Below are 6,529 nucleotides of genomic sequence, written 5' to 3'. Positions count from 1 at the left end.
AAATGTATTATTATTATTTAAAAAAATAAATAAAATTCCCAGTCTTCAAATAGCAGTGATTTTCATATTTTTTTTTACATCTTTTCAGAGACTGCTCAGTTTTGCTTCTTTCACCGTAAACATTGAAAATGTGACACAACAAGCACAATAACACAATGTAGGCTACAAAAGCAGCTTATGTTCACATGCAGACTTCTGAAGTGTGTAACTACCTTAATTGCTTTGAATAATTTATCAAACTGATTTCTATTAAACTGACAAACACTCAAAGTCATAAACTTCAACAGAGGAGACAGGAAGAGTTGGGTCACATCACATGACTAACATGTAAATACTCCACACACCTGCTATATGAAGTCCATATCTGTCCGGAGGTCAAACTAAAGACGGTTACTGTACAAACATTCACCCAGCTGACAATGCAGCTCACCTTACATAAATGTGTCATATGTGGATTTAATTCAGTTGCTGTAATGGAAAATGATGGCTGTACTTAACACTTAACTTGTACTTGAAGCACTTGTCTTGGACCATGAATGTCATTTTAAACATACAAAAGTCTCATTTAAACAAATGTCTGACCTTTTAAAACTTTCTCATCTTTTTTAAGCAATTTAGTGAGTTTTTTTAGTGGATGTAGGCCTACTAAATCCACTGTGTGTGTGTGCGCGTGCGTGTGTTTCTGTGTGTGGTTGTGTCTGTGTGTGTGTCTGGAAACTGAGAGATTTTGTGAGTGAGTGAGTGCGTGCGTGCGCGCGCGCTGTCATTTCTGTGACAGAACTGTTGCGCGCGTGCTGTGTGAAGAGCACGGCGACGGGTGATTACGCGTCTCCTGCGCGGGCTTAAATCCGGTAACGCGTTTTGAGGTCACGGTTGGGTTGTGTCTGACGAACAGATGGAGGATCTGATTGTGTTGTTTAAACGGTGATCTGAAAGTCCTCGTCCGGATAGCCTACCGCAGCGGTGCGTCCGCGCTCCTGATGGCTTCACCTACAACAACATCAACACCCTCTCCAACAACACATGAGCATCCACGACAGGTAAATGACACGTGCATGCTTCATTTATATACACACACACACACACATACACGTATGTCAGCTGCACGAGGGCTTCCTCGTTTCCTTGAGCATCTGTGAGTGTTAAAGTTTGTCAACGAATGTCAATAGCATAACTGAGATTTTAACATCGTTCATTTTCAATTTCATTATTAATAAAAGTAAATGAAGTATTATTATTATTTTTTTATTAAGATATGATTTTATGTGATTATTATGTTGAATTTTCTTTTTATATTTAGATGTTATACATGTTTTATATAAAAACAAACGGCCCCATGTATTGTTTTTTAATGATGAATTATTAAATGATAATGATATATTATTATATACTATGCTAAACAAAATACCATATTATTAATCTTAATAATATTGTAAATACCATAATGAAGAGGAAGTGACATCATTAGAGTTTAAGAATGATTATTACTCAATATGCTATATTGTAACTATGTAACATGCTATATAATTGTAATGTATAGATGTTGTTAGTATTTGTTGTGCGCTCTTCTGTGTTGTAAAGGGTTAAATCAATGTGTGTTGTTGATGTGTGAATCATTAGGGTTCAGCAGGTAATGGCTCCATGTCTCCATGATAACAGATTGGTTGGCAGATCTGATGCACATAAACAAACACTTGGCACTGTTTCTAAAGGTGTGTGTGCTGGGACATCTGTGTTTCTTTGATCATTTAATATAGTCTTTGTGGGTAGTTTTATGTGTGTGTGCCCTTTTGAGACATTAGTGAGATTTCTACTGACGCACATGAGATTTTTAGCATCTTTTTTAAGCAGAAAATTTTGGTCTCCATAGTCTCTCATTCATCAATATTAAAGATGTCACACTATATTAGATATATGAAAGTTGTCTGGATAAATAAAGGGTGTGTTAGGACCTCTTTCTGGTTGTGATCTACCTAAAATACAGTAAGTGAGACGGAGAGAGACGTAGGAGCAGATGATATATGGAGGTGAAGGAGAATACAATCAAGACTAAAGGTTAATACATATTTAAAGATATGAGATGAGACAGGAAGGAAAAAAATAAGAAAGATGTGAGACAGTAGACAAGAAACTGATTTATGAGAGAAACTGAAAATCTTTAAAACTAAGCTTGGTGAGAGCTCTTGCTGTGTCAGAAAGCATCTCAACTTCAACTTGAATATATTGCTTCTGTTTGAATTTCCTCATTTGTGGGGCTTTTTTTTTTAATTTTTATAAACGCATATAAAAGCGTCTGCTAGTTGATTTAATGTTAATTATAAGTTGCATGATTCTTGTTGACAAAAAATAATAATTTGTCTAAAATACTGGGACAGAACTGAGATCACATGTTTTTTATTTCTGTGCATTTGGTAATGCATGATGTTTATTTGCCTTAAGAAGTCACCCACTTTCCAATGACAAAATGTATTTGATGGTCTTTGTTTGTAAGTTACTGTGGATAAAAGCATCTGCTAAAATGTTACAAATGCTTTTACCAAACTAAAAGCTGCAATGTCTTGGCTCATATAAATGTAAGTGCATTACCAACCCATTCTCATGAAGTGCATTTAAAAAGCACGCAGTGTGAAAGTTGTGCATTACATACGCCAAATTTTGCATGCATTTATTGTTTTCTATTCTTTGTAATTCACTTTGGATAAAAGCATCTGCGAAATGCTTAAAAACCTAAATGCATTTAATACGCCAGTCCTTCCCGTTAACTTAATACATATTTTCATGTCGTCTTATGTATTTGTTTCTCAAAATCGTCCAGTTTTTTAAACCATTCACTGTACAAAATTTGCTGTAATTATGCAGCTGGTTGCCAGTAACTTACTGTAAAGATAAAGACTAAAAATGTTTCATGTTCAATTAACTTCAAACAAACTGTTGCCAGTAAATAACATAAATGTAAAATCTACAGTAAGTTACTGGCAACCAGCTGCCAGTAATACTGTAATTTATTTCTACAGATTTTTCACTTGGGTTGGGGTTAGATTTGTGATTTGCTTCAGGATGTAATTTAATATATAGGTTTCTCAAATTTTTTTGTCTATTTTTAAACCACATTGTTGGAAATTTAGAATTTTAGAAATTACAGCATTACTGTCAGCTGTTTGCCAGCAACTTACTGTAGATTTAAATTGATGTTTTTTACTGGTAACAGTTTGTTCAAAGTTAAATGAACATTAAACATTAACAAGTCTTTGTCTTTACACAATACAACTAAAATAACAACCTCATGCAAGGCATTCTGGGAACCAAAATATGAAGGCAAAACAGAAAAGGTTCATGAGGATTTCTGGTTCCCACAATGCTTTGCATGAGGCTGTTATTGTATAGTTTTATACTGTAAAGATAAAGACTTGTTCATGTTTCACGTTCATTTCACTTTAAACAAACTGTTTGCCAGTAAATAACATACATTTAAATCTACAGTAAGTTACTGGGAAACAGCTGCATAAATAGCAAATTTTTACAGTGCATGGTCGCTTGGAGTTGGGGTTAGAATTGGGATTTGGGTGTTAGGATGTCATTTTATGTTACAAAAAGTTGTTCTAACCCAAGCAACAATGGTATAAAAACAGAAAAAAGAAACCAATACTTCAAACAACTCTAAAATATGCATTGTATTAAGTAAACGGTATGCAAAATTAAAATTTGGATTATCTGTTGCACGACTTTTATAAGAATAGGCTGGGATTAACTGCTTGCCTTTCAAACTTGACATTTTATGAAGTCGACGTTCTTTGGTTATCTACATAGAACAGATGATGTTGATAGAGGTACATTTATATTGAACCTGAAAAAGTCACAAACTTGATGTGAAAATTTTGATTGGCTAAATGTTGATCTTTTTTTGGGATGCACTGATTTCACCTGCTGCTCGACACATTGACTTTATACCGTGTCTGTTTAGTGGGTTAGATCAAAGCTTTAATTCAGCCACCCTATTTGTGACCCCATAAATCAAGAATTTCTCAAATTGTTCACACGATTGTTCACAGCCCACGTGTCAAGTTCACAGACGGGCTGTGTTGTCTTGTATGTGTGCGTGTGTGAATGGCTCCTTGTCATTTCTGTCTGAACACAACACACAGCTTTGTCTTTTCTCCACTAAGGCATCTTTTCTTCTTACGGTTTCTTCTGGTTCTGCCGTCTTTTTCACTGACCAGATTGTCACTATTGCTGAGCAACGTAGTGAAACCGTGAAACAAAACAGCTTTAGTCATTTGATCCGAGACAAACTTATTTCACATTCCATTCATGTTTTCCCATTTAAAATGGATACAGTGAAGAGCAACGTGTGTGCGTATTTCTTGTTTTTTAGGTGGGGAATAAAGAGTTTCTACATAGCGTTATGGGTTCGAATCCCAGGGAACACACATACTGATAAAAATGATGTGTAGCTTGAAAGCACTTTGAATAAAAGTGCTGCAAAATGCATGAATGTAATGCAAAGAAAAATGGCCCCCTTTTGTTCCCAGGGATTTTTCTGTTAGTTTCTCTGTTAGTTACACTTGGTCATACCTTTTGTCACCTCTTTATACCCCATAAAATATTGGCTAGACAAATTATTTCAACTTACGTTTTAAAGTAATGTGATGTGTCAAGTCACATTTATTTATAACTTTTTTGCAATGTTTTATTGCTTCAAAGCAGCTTTACAAGAAAGACAAAACAATCGAAAGGGATATTAATATATGTGCACAAAACCAGTCATAAGTCGCACGGGCATATTGTAGCAATTGCCAACAATATATTGTATGGGTCAAAGTTAGGGTTGCATAACGATTAATCGCGATTACTCTATTGCAGAATCAAGGTTTTTGTTTACATCATATATGTGTTTGTACTGTGTATGATAACTTTTGCATGCATATATTTAAGAAATGTTGACATGTGTATATACATTTGTATATTTATTTATAGTTTATATTATATACACTCACCTAAAGGATTATTAGGAACACCATTCTAATACTGTGTTTGACGCCCTTTCGCCTTTAGAACTCCCTGAAAGCATTCTTTAGAAATGTTCGCCCATATTGATAGGATAGCATCTTGCAGTTGATGGAGATTTGTGGGATGCAAAAGATGCTCTATTGGGTTGAGATCTGGTGACTGTGGGGGCCATTTTAGTACAGTGAACTCATTGTCATGTTCAAGAAACCAATTTGAAATGATTCAAGCTTTGTGACATGGTGCATTATCCTGCTGAAAGTAGCCATCAGAGGATGGGTACATGGTGGTCATATAGGGATGGACATGGTCAGAAACAATGCTCAGGATGCCCAATTGGCACTAAGGAGCCTAAAGTGTGCCACGAAAACATCCCCCACACCATTACATCACCACCAGCCTGCACAGTGGTAACAAGGTATGATGGATCCATGTTCTCATTCTGTTTATGCCAAATTCTGACTCTATCATCTGAATGTCTCAACAGAAATTGTCTTTTTTTGTTGAGCTTGTGCAAATTGTAGCCTCTTTTTCCTATTTGTACTTGAGATGAGTGGTACCCGGTGGGGTCTTCTGCTGTTGTAGCCCATCTGCCTCAAGGTTGTGCGTGTTGTGGCTTCACAAATGCTTTGCTGCATACCTCGGTTGTAAAGAGTGGTTATTTCAGTCAAAGTTGCTCTTCTATCAGCTTGAATCAGTCGGCTCATTCTCCTCTGACCTCTAGCATCAATAAGACATTTTCACCCACATCACTGCCACATACTGGATGTTTTTCCCATTTTACACCATTCTTTGTAAACCCTAGAAATGGTTGTGCATGACAATCCCTGTAACTGAGCAGATTGTGAAATACTCAGACCGGCCCGTCTGGCACCAACAACCATGCCACGCTCAAAATTGCTTAAATCTCCTTTCTTTCCCATTCTGACATTCAGTTTGGAGTTCAGGAGATTGTCTTGACCAGGACCACACCCCTAAATCCATGTGATTGGTTGATTAGATAATTACATTAATAAGAAATTGAACAGGTGTTCCTAATAATCCTTTAGATGAGTGTATATATATATACATTTCATAAAATTATACATGCATGTGTGCATATTTATATATACATAATTATTATACACAGTACACAAACATATATGATGTAAACAAAAACCTTTATTTGGTAAGTAATCGCGATTAATTGTTATGCTTCCCTAGTCAAAATTATTGTCTGATATTGTCCTATCCTAACAAACCATAGATTAATAGAAATCATATTTATTTATAATGTATAAATCTCAATTTCAAAATATTGACCCTTGGTTTTGTGGTCCAGAATGACATATCTGTTGTATATAATAGGATATATATTATTGCAATTGAATTGTCCTTATAAATGAATTAAAATCTAATGTTTGTTTTTTGCATTGATTTTGCATTGCTTACTTAAAAATGTAGTTTAATGTCTGTTGAAGAGGAGACAGTATGACTTTGAGTAAAGGGCAGTGTCTAATTTAAGCAACGCTTATCTTCTACTTGA

The sequence above is a fragment of the Misgurnus anguillicaudatus genome, chromosome 21 (assembly GCF_027580225.2).
Source record: "Misgurnus anguillicaudatus chromosome 21, ASM2758022v2, whole genome shotgun sequence".
In the NCBI taxonomy this organism is placed as follows: Eukaryota; Metazoa; Chordata; class Actinopteri; order Cypriniformes; family Cobitidae; genus Misgurnus; species Misgurnus anguillicaudatus.
This window is presented reverse-complemented; position numbering follows the sequence as displayed.